Source organism: Canis lupus, chromosome 20 (genome assembly GCF_011100685.1).
Source record: "Canis lupus familiaris isolate Mischka breed German Shepherd chromosome 20, alternate assembly UU_Cfam_GSD_1.0, whole genome shotgun sequence".
NCBI classification, from domain to species: domain Eukaryota; kingdom Metazoa; phylum Chordata; class Mammalia; order Carnivora; family Canidae; genus Canis; species Canis lupus.
In genome coordinates, this window is record NC_049241.1 from 15,197,369 (window position 1) to 15,213,448 (window position 16,080).

The 16,080-nt window shown below is 35.0% G+C and overlaps 1 protein-coding gene across 8 annotated transcripts in view; it reads right to left on the reverse strand.

The window, feature by feature from the left end:
- CNTN4 (contactin 4) overlaps positions 1–16,080 on the reverse strand; it is a 916,127-nt gene that overhangs the window by 784,397 nt on the left and 115,650 nt on the right. For 7 of the 8 annotated variants that reach the window (XM_038565823.1, XM_038565822.1, XM_038565821.1 and 4 more), the window contains one exon: positions 765–805. The exons of the other annotated variant lie outside the window; for it this stretch is intronic. The gene's annotated coding sequence lies outside the window, so the exon portion shown is untranslated. The remainder of the gene's footprint in view (positions 1–764; positions 806–16,080) is intronic. 8 annotated transcript variants of the gene reach the window in all.

Consider the following 16,080-nt stretch of genomic DNA (forward strand, 5'->3'; position numbering starts at 1 on the left):
AGATCTTCTGCATAAATTCTATAATGCCTCAGTACTATATGCAATGGAGTAAGCAAATGTAAATCACAGTATTATCACAAAATTATGAAAATATAAATTACTAAAACAAGCAAATTGATAATTCTCGAGTATATGATGTATGTATTAAATAAGAAAGCTAACAGAAAACTGTATTAAGTATAAAGGAGTTAGACTGAGAAACAGATGCTCATTGAGAATTTTTCTACTGAAAGCAGAGGCAACTCATCACTAGAAATAAGAACATAGGAAATAATGTTTACAGGGGTACACTGAGTTCAAAATGCACATGTTGGTAATATTAGAATTTAACATAACAAAATATAACTTGCATAAAAAACACCAAAGATTTATAGCCAAATAAATATACGAGGCAAAATTAATAAACACACTGCATTCTACAATTATTTGGATAATATATTTAAGGTAATTAACTTTCCTACTTTAAAAACTGAACAATTTTAAATATATTGGTAAATGAAATTTAATAAAACTTTATTTGCAAATGAATTTCTTGAGCTACACATTACATTTAAAATCACCTATTATCTTATAGTTTATTATAAAATTCATTACTACTGCTTTCTGTATGTATTATTTACATAAAATAGAGCTATTTACTAAGTGCATAACTCATAAGGAAATGTAGTCCTCATCAGCAGTCAAAAGTTTTGTACAACTCCTCAAAGATAATTTTTATGCTAGATTACACATACATATTTTTTATTTAAATAAATGGTACATACCCCCAAATATGTTATTCATCTCAACTTCAAGCGCTCATTACCTACAAATAAAGAAATGAATTTTAGAATAAAGCATAACCCTGGGCTTTTTCTTTTTTTAGGTAGTCAGTTGTATTCCAGTATTGCTGGTTTTAGAATAAAATGTCTCAATGGCAAGGATGCCACAAAAAATAACTGTATGAATGACAAATCATGCTAGAAAAAGTTTCTCAGTGAATTACACAGGATCTGATTTTATCACATATTCTTTTTGTTTTGTTTTAAAATTTTTATTTATTTATTTATGAGAGACACAGAGAGGAGCAGTGACATAGGCAGAGGGAGAAGCAGGCTCCCTGCAGGGAGCCTGATGCAGGATTCCATTCCAGGACCACCAGATCACAACCTGAGCCAAAGGCAGATGCTTAAGCACTGAGCCACGCAGGTGCCCCTATCATCATATTCTTTAAACTATATAATAAATTACCCTGGCAAGCAAGAAAATTGTTACAGTAAGTCTATTAAAAAAGCCTATAGGTTTTTTAATATCAAATACATAAAATGAAAAAATACTAATAGTTTTACTTATTATACATATTATAGTAAACATTTGATTTTCACATGAAAGTAAAAATGGTCTTCATTTGAAATTAAGGGAAAAATTTCCTAAAATCATAAAGAGCAACAATTCATGTCCATCCTTCATAAACTACATAAAAATTCTCATTATTTCTTTAAATTCATTGCCAATTTTTAGATCAGAATTTATTTTTTAAAACATGAAATATAGATATTAAGGGCTAGATAAGTTGTGCAACAATTACAAAAATTTTACTTTTTTAAGTAATCTCTGCACCCAACATGGAGCTTGAACTCACAACCCTGAGATTGGGAGTCACATACTCTACTGACTGAATCAGCCAGGGGCCCCTACAAAATTATTACCAGCATGAGGTCTGGTCAATACATACAAATGCCTCACTTTCCTTACCCTAAAAAACTTAACACTGAATCTTCTTAAATTTAAACTCCAGGGATCCCTGGGTGGCGCAGCAGTTTAGCGCCTGTCTTTAGCCCAGGGCACGATCCTGGAGACCCAGGATCGAATCCCACATCGGGCTCCCGGTGCATGGAGCCTGCTTCTCCCCCTGCCTGTGTCTCTGCCTCTCTCTCTCTCTGTGACTATCATAAATAAATAAAAATTTAAAAAAAATACTTAAAAAATAAAAAAAATTTTAAACTCCAAGTGTTATTGATAATAGTTTGGACTTAATACAGATTTATATTTACATTTCTATGACTTATGTTTTATCTTCAAACTCTCTGAGCTTCACATCTATGCAGCCAACTGGCTACCTGACATCACTATTTGGATACTCTAAAGGGTTGTCAAATTCAATGTGTCTGAATACAAACACATGATTTCCTATACTAATTCTCCCCCTACCCCAAATAGTCCACTTCCAGTGTTGGTAGTGAATGACATCCCCATAATTCACCTGCCAGAGAAGCAGAAGTCACACACATCTTTCCCTCTCACCTCTTCTAAGAGTAGTCAATTGAACACTAGGTCTAGACCATTTTACCTCATATACATACATTACCATCTCCCTTCTATCTACCATCATTTCATACCTGAAATAACAGGAAGAGCATTCTCACGGCATTCACCTGACCAAATCTATCCATTCCCCGCCTCCACATTTCAACCTCTAGAGATGCTTCAGTGTCTTCCCATTAGTCATGGAAAATGACCAAAGTTCTTTAACTGGCCTACAAACCCATCTATCATCTAGCCTTGGCTAAATATTCTCAGCATCTTCCACCATTCTCCATCTTGCTCTCTGCACTCCAGGTACACTAAAATCTGTCAAATGTTCCTTCCCATTTAAGGGTTTTTATACATAGTATTTCATCTGGCATCTTCTCTATCTTAAGCCACTTCTATCTACCCATCTACTCTTTCAATAGATCCCCACTTAAGCTTCATTTTCTAAGAGAAGTCTCTTCTGATGCCCTAAGTCAGGTACTCATATTATCACAGGACAGCATTTGCTTCTTCAAAGTAGTTATCACTGATTATCTATATGATTTATAACTACATCCTTCACTGCAATGTAAACTAAATGAGGGTACCATCTAGTTGCATATTCCTGGTTCCTAGCATAGACTGATACACAGTAGATATTGATAAGTGAAATTAAAATGAGTAAGTGAATGAAAATGAAAATGGAATATCTTTGTTATGTTCCATTTGTACCAAGGCCTGGTGGTATAAATGGAACATAAAAATGTTGTATTCTTGAGGAAAATATTTAAAGTTATTCCTGAGCCCCAAAACAAAAAGTATGGAGTCAAATAATGATGCTTATAAACTGTTAATTGCTTCCTGAAGACCTAAACAAAACTATTTATTCCCTACATGTAATTCAATGAATAAAATTTAGTAGGAGTGAAATATGTATAGAATAAAAAGTTACATTTTATAAAGCTTTTCCATTTATAATGTGCTTTCAGATAAATGTTTGACTTAATGTCCAAAGGAAAACATGTATTCAGTATCTACTGGCATGATCTCTAGTTATCAGATAAAAAAGTAGGGTAAGAGAGGTTTCATGTTTGGTCTGTGGTTGCACTGCTAATAAGCAGCAGAATGAAACCTCTTATCTCCAACTCTTTGGTATTTCCTACCAAATTAGCCTTGGCAGTGATCCAGATAATGTAAACCATACAAGTTCTCCCAAAAGACCATGTTGTAACTCCACAATGATTATGTTGCTACTACACAAAATTTTCATGATAATGTATACAATCTGTACTACCTCAAAATTAAGGAAATACTCTCCCCTCAAAACTCAACTCTACCAATCTGAACTTTCTAAGCCCTTCTCCACTGAATTAAGGTTTACCTCTGCATCTCCTATTGCAGTATTTCCTGTACTACATTTTATATTGGATTAATGACATGTCTCCTTTAACTAAACTGTTTGTGCCAGAAGCAAGCGAGAGTTCATATTTGTACTCCAGCACCTAGTGCAGTAGCCTCTCTCACAATGGTCACTAAAACCCTGGGTAGTTCGTGGATATGTGCAGTAGTAAATAAATGAATTAGGCCAAAAGCAAGCAAGTACTGCATGGTCCTGTGACTTCTAAATCATCAAAACTTAAAATCTAGTGAAACCATTACACTGAAATATGATTCTCTAGTCAGCTTAATAACCGTTAATCAAAATACATCATGTGTTTACAATACAATATGGCAAAGCTCCTCTTACTGACAAGTTAAGGACTAAAGCAATTTGCATCAGGGAGAAACATTATTTTAAGCAGATAGAAAGGATCAAGCATTTATAAAAAAACATGACAGTAATTAATACAAAATGAAAAAAATAAAATGATACACAATAGGTTTAATTTATTCAAAATTTTGAGATATCTTTTTAAGTATTTACTGTAGCATACTGAAAAACAGATGAGATATTCCCTTCCTGCACAGAATTAAGAGTTCTGTTTGTGACTGCATCAAAATTAACTTCTTTTTTAAAGATTTGTTTGAGAGAGAGAGAGAGAGAGAGCATGCAATGAGCAAGGAAAGGGGCAGAGGGAGTTAGTATCCAAGCAGACTCCCGCCAAGCACAGAGCTGGACTCAGGGCTTTATCTCAAGGCCCATGAAATCAGGACTGGAGCCAAAACCAAGAGTCAGACAGCTTAATCAATTGAGCCATACAGGCACCTCAAAACTAACTTCTATATTAGTAAGATGCTTAATGTAGGGAGATTTCAGGTTACCTTGGTATGCATAATCCTTTACACCTGGGTAACTGCACAAATTGATAATGTTGGCATCATTAAATCTCATTTTACTCACAATAATCATTTAATTCAAACCCTATTCAAAAGACAAGGAGAATAGAGAAAAATAAATCTTTTGTTTCTGAAATGTATAAACTAATAGGTCTTCTCAGCCACTTTATTTTTTTGTTAGTTCTGAGCAAGTTCTAAGACAGCAGATCTTATCAATATGACAGATAGGCCAAGATAAATGAAAACTCAATTTTTCCAAATAAATTGGCCCTTTACCCAAGCAAAAAAAATAATAAACTCAGAACAATACTATTGAAAGCAAATGAATAGATTTTTTTCAAAGCTTCAAGCAACAAGAAAGACAAGTATCTAGTCCCCTTTTAGCATAGACTTGAATCATTTGTGACTGAGGTAATACTGAAAATGCAATTACATGCTTCTTTGACAGGGAGATGGGTGCTACTGACTACAGAAAAAAAGGAAAATAAAGGATAAAAATGGCAAGAGCAATATATCCTTTTTAGGACCACATTAATAAAATGATCAAGCTTCTTTCAAAGTAATAAAGATTAAATTTCTTTATGACAAATATAATCAGCAATGCATATGCCTTATGCTCAAGAAAATAATTTTAGTTTACATAATTTATGATTTACTAACTCCAGGTACTTAAGACCCATTCTAACAAGCTCTGTAAAATGGCATTTAATAAATTTTATTACCAGATATATTGGCATAGGATTTCTTATACAGGTCAAAGATTTCTTGGTCCACTATTTGGAATAAAGGCTATCTATGAGTAGTTCTGTATAAGGGGAAAAATTCCACAAGCTAATGAAGTTTTTAAGCCTTGGCTGGATGTAATGAAGATCTCTTTTAATACCTATGTAGTACAGGTTTTCTTGCCAGATGGTACGGCTGTCATTTCAGAACGTTAAAGCTACCTAGCAAATTATCATTTGAAAACAAATATTAGATAGCTCACAGAGCAAAGAATCCTATGGAACAGCTAGAACAGTGAAGAAATGCTGCCAACATTAATTTAATAAGGTGGATGTCCATGTGATTACCTTTGCTGTTTTTCCACATCTGCTGTATATTTCACTTCTTGTTTGAACAGGCCATGGGTAATTCTGAGAAAGGAAAATCACTGGGCTCAACTTAGGGAGTCCTTACTCATCCAGGAACTTTCTTGGAAAAGGTCCTTCCCTAAATGAGCTTTTTCATCTACACAGTTAAGAGTATACTAGAGGACCTTCAAGTCTCTGAAAGAATAACGATTTCTAAGATTATTTTGCCATATTTGCTGCTCTATTAATAGGTTTATTAGGTAAGACACTGAAATAAATCCAAAGAAAATGATCTCCAGATTCTCAACAGATTTCATTTCCCATGCCATCTATGCCTGCCCTCAGTCACTGGAGATAATCCTTAAATGACATTATTCCAAAGTCAAGTATTTCACACTAAACTGTACATGCCTAGATCACAAAGCTGTCTATATAATAAATGCATATAGCCACGAAAGAATGGAGAATAAAGCAAAAGCTTTTTAATTGACTACTTAACAGGTTATGGAGAGGCCATGTGGTGAAGTTATAAAGTATGCTTCTAGTGGAGAATGTTATCTACTGGCAATAAAATACTCAATATTCATATGATTTTATTGAACAAAGAGTAAATAGTGGATTTCAGTCCTGGATCAGTTCAGAATCTGGTATGTAAAAATAAAAGTCCATCAGTTCTTACTATCCCTTTGGGGTTTTTGTAGGTATATGTCTAATAACTGTCATATCTCAGAACAGTTCCATCTAACCCCCATTTAACCTTAAAAGAATCATAGTGGACAGATTTGCCAGCCATGCTTTGGATTGTGTGAATGCTCCTAACAGGTGCCCCATAACCTTAGGGGGCAAACATCCTAAATCTTAGGATACAAACAGATTTCTGTCAAAAGCTCTCAAACCACCTCAGAAAAAAAGTAGGCATTTTATCAAAATAAAACCTATATGCCAAAGTGAAAAATCCTACATCTTTCTCAGTTTTTTTTTTTTATGACTTTCTACTGACAAAGTCACCTCATTTAAAACTTGCTAATCTCCTGGCAGGCCTGTTTTGAGATTGGGGGTGGGTGGTGATAAGGGCTATGATAAATGCTCAATTTCAATTATAACAGAAAATACTACTGAAAACAAGAATATTTTAACACCTCATGTTTTCCATCTATTGAAGTGGTAAAGATCAAAATATTTACACTGTATTGGTAAGTGCAGGGGGTAAAAAACATTCACATACCCACCATTTTTGGTGGGTGGAACCAATAGTACAAATTCTATAGAGGGTTATTTACCAAGATCTATAAAAAGTAAAAAAGCATTTTTTTTTTTACTCCTAAATATCTCCTTTAGAATTAAACAGTCTAAGAACACACAATCATTGAGGCACCTCCTACTGGTTTTAAGAGCTACTTAAATCATGAAGATTAAATAAAATAATGCATGTCAAGTAGAACAAAAAAAGTATAAAGTAGTTCATGTCATTATTATTAGATGATGATTTAATCATTTAGAAAACAATACAAAATTTGAGACAAGTGTTTCATTCATGATGGTAAAAAGAAAAAGCCTACGTATATACTATACACATCTGTATCAAGAACATGATTATTTAAGTGCTCTGATAAGCCTTGCCAATTGGGGAAATTCTTTACAGAAATGTTTAATTTATGATAATCATGTCTGTTAATTTCCTAGGAATGTTTTATTTTGAATAAATGTCTAAAAGACTAGGAAAAAAGCATCCTTATAATGTCAATCAAAATTAACATAATTCTATTAGGACATAATTGATGAATGAAGTTGAAGAGGTTTAAATTTTTTCCAGCTTTTTCTTCTCTTTCCATAACCAAATTACATTCTAACCATTATCAACCATCCATTTTACCTGAATGGCAAAAAGAAAAAAAATGTGAAGTGAAAGCACATTCATTTGACATTAACCCAAAATAACCAATTTGCTTCTCATGAGTCTTGGCTGTTGCTGAGGTGCATTTGTTAAATTATAGCAGCAATTTTTCCTCAGGAATCTTCTAATTTTGTTCCAATCACTGGAGTCATGTTTATGTATTTCCTTGCACAGATATACTGCTTCCTCAGAGAACTCTTGAGAATAGAAATTCTTTATCAGATGATTGAATATCAAACAGTGAGATGACTAGCCGGTTAGGTTAAAAATATGAAAAGACATTTAAATTTAAACATAAAGGAGATCATCTGAATGACAAATTATAGGTGATGTAGAGGAATGAATTAGGAGTACTTATTCCCTTCCTTTAACTCTCAGAGCTTTTCCATACCTAAGCAATACAGCTCAGTTGCAGTATCCTTCTGTTTAGAGCTGTGCTGTCCAGTAACATAGCCATGGCCAGATGTTGACTACTGAGTACTTTGTCATGTAGCTAGTAAAAATTGAAGATGTAGTGCTGGGCAGCCGGGGTGGCTCAGTGGTTTAGTGCCACCTTTAGCCCAGGGCCTGATCCTGGAGACCCAGGATTGAGTCCCACGTCAGGCTCCCTGCATGGAGCCTGCTTCTCCCTCTGCCTGTGTCTCTGCCATTCCCTCTCTCTCTCTCTGTCTCTCATGAATAAATAAAATCTTTAAAAAAAATATGTAGTGCTAACAATCAATGTAAAGTCTCTCTTTCATAACTTTTAACATTGGTACATGTTGATACAACATTTTGGACACATGGTGTTAAATAAAATTTCACCTGTTTCACTGCATTTTTTACTATGACTTCTGGCAAACTGGAAATTATACTTTTGGTTCACATATTTCCACTAAAGCAGAACTAGAGCATTGTTATCTATGATGTATGTATGTTCCACATGTTCCTTTGTGTGCACCTGTGTTTTAACGGTTCCAGTAACTAAGTCAGTCTTTAAAGGGGAAGAAGCTGTTTATCTTTATAATCCTATCTTCATTAGGCAATGTGAAGACCAGTTGATTCCCATTATGTGGACCCAGCTCTTGTCCCTCAAAACAAGGCATTGCCCAGCGTGCTATTAAAGTTAGAAGGCCTGAGTTTCCAGTTGGGTTACCTGGACAAATCATTCAAAGCCTCTGAGATTTTTTTCTTAGCTATAGAAGGCCTACGTGACCAACAGCATTGCTATGAAAATCATTTAAGGTATAGATGAGAACTCTCCAAGCCATACACATTATGACAATTAAAGTGGTTTTAAACATTTAGTTTTATCTCAAGAAACAACATGTGAAATAACTGGTCATTTGTAATTCATCTAAGTTGGAGCAAAAATCCCACACCTTTGCTGCCCAATCACTTTGCTGTGTAGGACCAGTAGCAGCTGATCTATTTGATCATAAGTCATACCTTGGATTAGTCGATAATAATTCTTTTTCAAATCAAGTAAATAAAGTATGAATCTCTCAAAAAGCTTAATAATTATAACAGTACCAGAATTAAGAGTAAAGAGACTTTAGATTAAAAACAGATTCAAATTCCATGATGGTGTTTTCCTGATAACAATTATCATCTCTTTCATATACTCATATTCACTCATCAAAACATTTAGAGTGTGCTCTACCATACAACAAAGTGGAAAATATCACAAGCTTTGGAATTACAGATACTAGAGTGTTAAATTTCAGCCAGTTTGAGTGTTTTATGTGGCCCTTCCAACTCTGTAATATTGGAATCAATTATTACAACTAGCAGGGTTTTTTGGACAATTAAATGATGTATTAATTAGAAAAAAACTAACTCCTGGCACATGGTATTGAATAGATGTTAGCTAAAATAATATTTATTATTATTTATTTATTGTTCTAGACACTGAAGATACTAAAGACACAGGCTCTACCCTCAAGACATTATCTACACTATCATCTATCAGCTGTATCTAAGGAAGTCTAAAGAGTAATTATTTTCCAGGGTCCAGAAAACTATATGAATCTTACGGGCTGTTATCCTAATATTTAGCCTTGTGTAATTACAGCCTTGATCCTCTGAAGGATCCATTCAAGAAGTCTAAGGATTTTCACAAACTAATATAGAATTTACCTAATAGGTTTCATTTAATCAGTCTTATCATACTGGATTTCAGAAAGCTCTCGAGGAAACAGTGGTTACCTCTTCTACCAGGCCTAAAGTTAGCCTAAGTACTGTTACATGGATTTCCTCTTAAACCACTTTTTAATAACACACAAACCCACCATCATCGCATCCTAATGCAATGATTATTTACCATGATCCTCTGGTTCAGTGAGAGAGGGGAGAGATAAATAATAAAAAACATCAATATCTTCTTGCCTCCTTTCAGAAACTTGCCTCATTAAGCTCTTACCATGAGCACTCATCAGCTTTGCCAATTTATTGTCTTCCTACAGTAAATCAGAGTAGCAACAACTTTTAAAGAAAGGCCCTCTGGCCAATTTGGCAAAATCACTATATTAGAGTTTCTCAAATTTGTATCAATTGGTAATCCTTTCTTTATATAGTGGGGAAAAAAATAACAATCCATACACCACAGAAGATTCTACTATCTACTATCAAAATGGCCAAGTTCCCCTTTGCAGATAGCTATAAATTAATAAGGCATGTTAAAAGTTCCATACACTGAAATGACCAATTTCAAATCTATCAACCTAGTCCTATTTAGTAACTATTAATTAGATGACAGAAGACACAATTCTACTTTCAAAAGACTGAGAGTGTTATTTTTAAATAGGTCTAAATTCTAGTCACTCATATATACATATATATATTATGTTATAGAAGGTCTTCAAAACACAGCTCTAACCACGTAAATCACTTAATCAAAGCCTCAATGTCCTGATCTGTAAAATGGGGGTAATTATAGCTATGTTAGAAATACTAGAAATAATGTGTATAAAGCACTTATGACAGACACTGTTACTACTACTATTGATGTTGTATTTTATAGGCTAGGGCAGGGGTCTGCAAACTTTTCTGTAAAAGGCCAGATGAGTATTTTTAGCCTTTGCAGGCCATAAAATCTCTATCAGTACTACGTAACTGCGGTCATAACACGAAAGCAGTCATCGACAATACACAAACAAATGAGTGTGGCTGTATTTTAATGAAACTGTAATTGTGGACAATGAAATTTGAATGTTATATAGAACTATTATTATTCTGTTGTTGTTTTCACCAACTATCTAAAAAAATAAGAACAGTCTCAGTTTGTGGGCAACATAAAGAAGTGAAGAATCAGATTTGACTGTCGAGCTACAGATTGCCAAGCCCTTGGCTAGAAAAGTCGATCTGAATTTACATAAATCAAATATATCATTAATTGGCCAGTACTTTTTAGAAAAAAAAAATCACTTTTAACAAATTGAAAGTTTTTATACAGAAAACCATGTTATTTTCATTAACTTTATATTCTGTTGAACACTTTGGGAAAAACATAATACAAGTATCCCCCACTTTCCAAAGTTTGAGTTACACACATCAGTAGTTAACAGCTTTTCTCATAAAAGCAAAATTATTCTTCAGTTTGCTTTTGGTTAGCAAAAACAGGTACTAATGTAGGTCTGTGTAAAAGCAAAGTAGCATAACTCAGATTTTCAGAAATTGGGGGATACTCTTTGCTTTATGCTATTTCACCTTACAAAGGGATTTATAGGGCCTATTTTTGGATAGTGAGGTAAACCTGTGTTCTGTTTTCACTATTTAAACATCTACTATTTTGTAGATCTTTTAGCAGTATTTCACCTCCAGTGTAAAAAGTTCAACAATGGTACTTCAAAGCACTGCAAACAAATTTATTTAGCATGCTTGTTAAACATATTGCTTATTTTCCTTACTAAATTAACTGTGGTTTGTGAAACAAACAAATGAATCCAACAATACAAGATGCAAAAACAATTTCAATAAAAAGATCTTCATTTACTATTTAATCTCCTTTCTGCCACTGACTTAAAAACAGCTGCCAGGAAGAGATGCAAACACCATATTTCTCCAGTTACATAATGTTAATTATAATGGAATTACACTACAAATAAAATCTTAATCATGTTGGCCACTCTTCTCCATGTTCTTATTACTTACTCACAGACTCCCAATCCATTAAATCTGCCGCAGTATTAAAATAGGTGGAAGTGCAGGGTAGAGAGAAGATGAATTTGGTTTGGTCAAAAGGTCAAGGGATAATAATTTAGTTAAATAAGTAGAGTGGGGCATAATCTTTTCATCCTTTTTAACTCTTATGCTTTTAAAGCTGGATTATCTGCAAAATGAACAAAGAGTGAATACCAGGTCAGGTCTGCTAAGAATACCAAGCTGACAACAGCACTAAAGATGTACTATTGAGGTTCATATTCATTTGCTCTCACATTAGCTTAGAGTTTAGAGATATTTACCAAGCATTCCTAATCTATCCATACTTTCCTTATAACCCATCAATTTATTTATTTCTTGAAATTAATTACAATGGAAAGTGAAAATACAGGAATGCAAAAATAAGTAAGCCACTGAAGTTTACAAATCCGCAAGACAGGCAGACTTGTTTGTCTGTTTTCCCAGTCATGACATCAAGTTAGTGGCCAAAAAATTAACAAAATAGCAATACTACCACAGTTGGATAAATGTACAGATTGTTAAATATATAGGTAACAATGAAGCACACATACATACTATAAAGCCATTTGTTCTGTATTAATAGCCACTTATATATTTGTATGCTTATACTTCATTTACTTGCCATTCTAAGCCTAAATATGTCTATAACATGCAAATAATGATCATAATTACCACAAAGTGTTAGGATTAAAATAGTTAATGTGTAGGGACGTCTGGGTGGCTCAGCCCTTGAGTGTCTGCCTTTGGCTCAGGTCGTGATCCTAGGGTTCTGGGATTGAATCCCGCATCAGGCTCCCTGCATGGAGCCTATTGTCTCTGCCCCCCTCTCTCTCCCTCTGTGTCTCTCATGAATAAATAAATAAAACCTAAAAAAAAAAAAAATTGTTACTGTGTAAAGTTTTTATACTATCTGACACAAAATAGGAACTATGTAAATGCTTATTAAATAAAGCAATGGCTAAAATACTTATTGACTAATACTCTATATTACTGTTTTTATAATACTTCCATTTTTGATAGGTCATTAATATATGGCTCTTTTTAGATCTCCATGAAAAAAAAAATATCTAAAGAACTTAATAGCCCTATCCATGATAAATGTTTGCCAATGATAAAGGTGAAATGGAAATCTAAGTGTTGTTTGCTTCAAATACCACCAACATCTGACATAATTAATGAAACAAAATTACAGGGCAACAGGGCACTTATTATTAAAGCAGCAAATAATGAAGGAGCCTTGAACCAGCAGTGTAGAAAATTTGATTCTTCCATAATAACCCTGAAAATCTGCCACTTCATTAGCTCCTGTTCTGTATGTAAAGTGGTTACTCTCAATCCAGTGCTTTCTTCTCTTCCAAATATCCCTGTGATCTACTATTTCCAAACTTAAAGGTCCTCAGACATAAACCTGACATGATTCTTAACTGAGCTCCATATAATAGCACACCACTTTGCTACTAACAACTGTAGGGAATATCAAGACATAGAAAAGGCAGCACCAACCTTCAAGAAGTTTACAATCTATTTGGATAAACAAAGTACAACATAAAAAAGTAAAAAGAAAACAGAAATATACAACCACACAGCAAGGAAGAACTAAAACAACAAACACAGGTGCAGTGCTTTTAGTGTCTAAAGTGCTTTCACCAATGTCTTATCTCATTTTGTGCCGTAGTCCCACCCCAGTCCAGGAAATAATCCCCGGTAAATAAACTGTATTATCTTGGCATTACAGATTACCATACAGAGTCTCGGGAAATCTAAATAATTTGGTATAGGTCTTAAAGATAGAAGCAAAGCTGCAGTGCAGAACTCAGATCTTCACACTCACATCTAGAGTTTAAACTACAACCCTCTCTTCTCTGAAAACAGATACCCTTAGAATTCCAGTACTCTGTCATAACTTTCCAGAGAGGATATGAGACCGTTCATCATGAGTGATCAGAAGCGAGCTTGCTGGGATGCCTGGTTAGCTCAGTCAAAAGCATACAACTCTTAATCACAGGGTTTTAAATTTGATCCCCATGCTGGATGTAGAGATTACTTAAATAAAATTTAAAGAAATGAGCATGCTAATAGGAGATAAAGGTCATTGCAAATGTGAATTGGTGCCAGCTCAGAAAGGTAAAGAGCCAGTTCGAGTCAATGGTTTTGAATGGAGATTTGGGGGGTGGGGGTGGCTCTGCTGACAAGAATAGTCAAGTCATTAGCTATTATTCTACATTTCTTATTGGCTACACAAAAGATCGGGGAGAAAGACAAGGGTTTCGAAGCAACTACATCAAGCATCAGTAAACTATATTTCAACTTCAATACCTTTAATGACAATCTATCCTGTTATCCTCTTAAGACTCCGATATAACCTGTACATTCAATTTGATTAACTGGGACCATCCCAAACCAACTGCTACCTAATACTGAGCTGAAAGGAAGTGCTTTAGTAAATCTTAATTTATTATACACACTTATGTTAGAAGTACTGCGCTGAAATCTCCTATATTCCTTATTTTATCTAATAACCACAACAAATCAGTCAGGCATGCCCAAGACCATCTCTACATTCAAAGACTTGCTAGAAAGACTCACAGTACTCAGACTCACAGTACTCAGTTTCTTTTTTGTTGTTGTTTTTGTTTTTAAGATTTTATTTATTTATTCATGAGAGACACGCACACACAGAGAGAGAGGTAGGGACATAGGCAGAGAGAAGCAGGCCCCATGCAGGGAGCCCCATGTGGGACTAGATCCCGGGACTCCAGGGTCCCGCCCTGGGCCGAAGGCAGATGCCCAACCACCAAGCCACCCAGGCATCCCCAGAACTCAGTTTCTAAGCTGTACTTATGGTTAAGGAATTAGTACAACTGTGTTTTAAGAATACATATATAAATAATATGAGAAAAATAACACAGAATCTGAAGGAATCCATATGCAAGCTGCTTCATGTTCCCCTCTCCCATGTGATTGGTGGTCAGAGAATACACTCTTCTCTCATCAGTGAAGATGCATCAACACACATGCAACGTATCTATCCAGGGAAACCTATTAGGGACTCATGCCAGTGTCTGTTGGAGGGCTGGTCCGTAGGTACTCTAAGCCTAGAATTATCAAAATTCCCGATTACAAGAAAGGAAGTGTTGAACACAAAGCACATTATTTGTATTATCAGACTAGGCATAGTGAACAACTCTTATCAATTAGGAAACACTTTATATCGGTACCAGCCAAGGGTCAATCTTACAAGTACCTCTCTTAGTTGCACGAGTGCTCTATCAACTCCTTCCTGCACACAAGCAGTTATTATTCCACAAAGATGAGGTAACTGCAACGCAGAGACATTCAGTAACTCGTCTAGGATCCTGGCAGTTCTAAGTGCCACTGTGTCTTAGTTTGACAGCTCTTTAAAAATACAGAGACAAAAAAATAAATAAATAAAAAATAAATTAGGGATCCCCTGGATGGCGCAGCGGTTTGGCGCCTGCCTTTGGCCCAGGGCGCGATCCTGGAGACCTGGGATCGAGTCCCACATCAGGCTCCCGGTGCATGGAGCCTGCTTCTCCCTCTGCCTCTCTCTCTCTCTCTCTCTCTCTCTCTGACTATCATAAATAAATAAAAATTTAAAAAAAATAAAAAAATAAAAAAAAAATAAATTAAAAAAATACAGAGACAAAGGACTTATCAAATGGTTTGGTTTCAAGAGAAATCCCAAGAAACAGAAGGAAGTGAAAAAGAGGTGACTAGGAAGCAGGGAAATGTGAGGATGGAAAGCTCATCCAAGGGAGTTTTTGTCTTGTTTCAGATGTTATTTTTAAGTAATCTCTATACCCAACATGGGGCTCGAACTTACAACACTGTGATCGAGAGTCATATGATCTACCAACAGAGCCAGCCAATCACCCCCAACGGTGTTTTATTAATTTAGTTACCACCATGGCCAAGTGGGGATTGATCCCACTACAGCACAGAGTGAAATGAACTTCAAAGTTGTCCATTCAAAATACTGAAGAGGAGAATATTTATTTACTGGTTCCATTCCCTATCGGTCAAGGTTCTCAGCAACTCTTAGCTTCCAATATTAGAGAAATCCTAGGGAAGAAAGTAAGAAGCCTTCTTGTAGTTTTTCAGCAAGCATAGGAGCCAAAATCTGTGTCTAGACAATGCAAGATATGGCATAAAATGTGTAAATGCAGCTTATATTAGCCTTCTGTCCACACAACTTCCCCGGACTATACCTGGGTGGCTTCTGTCAGAGTCCTTTATAATGGTTTAGAATTCTCTAAGTAACTCCCAGGGATTAACAAAACAAATAATATGGACAAATGTGACAATTTTAACTCCAGTTTTCATTTGGTAGAGGACAGAGTATAACTCCATCTCAAAACTTCCAAGCATATCAACATTTTTTACAGG